Genomic DNA, 313 nt, shown 5'->3' with positions numbered 1-313 from the left:
TCATAACTATTCTTATCTGAAATCATTAATATCTTTGTGCTATCAGTGTTACATCGTATAGAAACTGTTAGTTTCTATATTCTGTAAACTTTTGAGCTTAAAATATGAATGTTATTGAAGAAATGTTGGAAATTGATGCATGAGTTAGTATAATATAATGACACTTGATCAACGTGATTATATTACAGTAAGTCATGCTGAGTTTCTAAATGGAATGTGATGATTCACAGATGATAACGTCATCATGTGCCATGTTACACGACTCCTACATTCTACCTAATCTATAAACATATCAAGAATATATTTTCTTGAT

The sequence above is a fragment of the Rutidosis leptorrhynchoides genome, chromosome 5, assembly GCF_046630445.1.
Source record: "Rutidosis leptorrhynchoides isolate AG116_Rl617_1_P2 chromosome 5, CSIRO_AGI_Rlap_v1, whole genome shotgun sequence".
Lineage (NCBI taxonomy): Eukaryota > Viridiplantae > Streptophyta > Magnoliopsida > Asterales > Asteraceae > Rutidosis > Rutidosis leptorrhynchoides.
The sequence above is the reverse complement of the archived record's forward strand: the minus strand, read 5'-3'. Positions refer to the sequence as shown.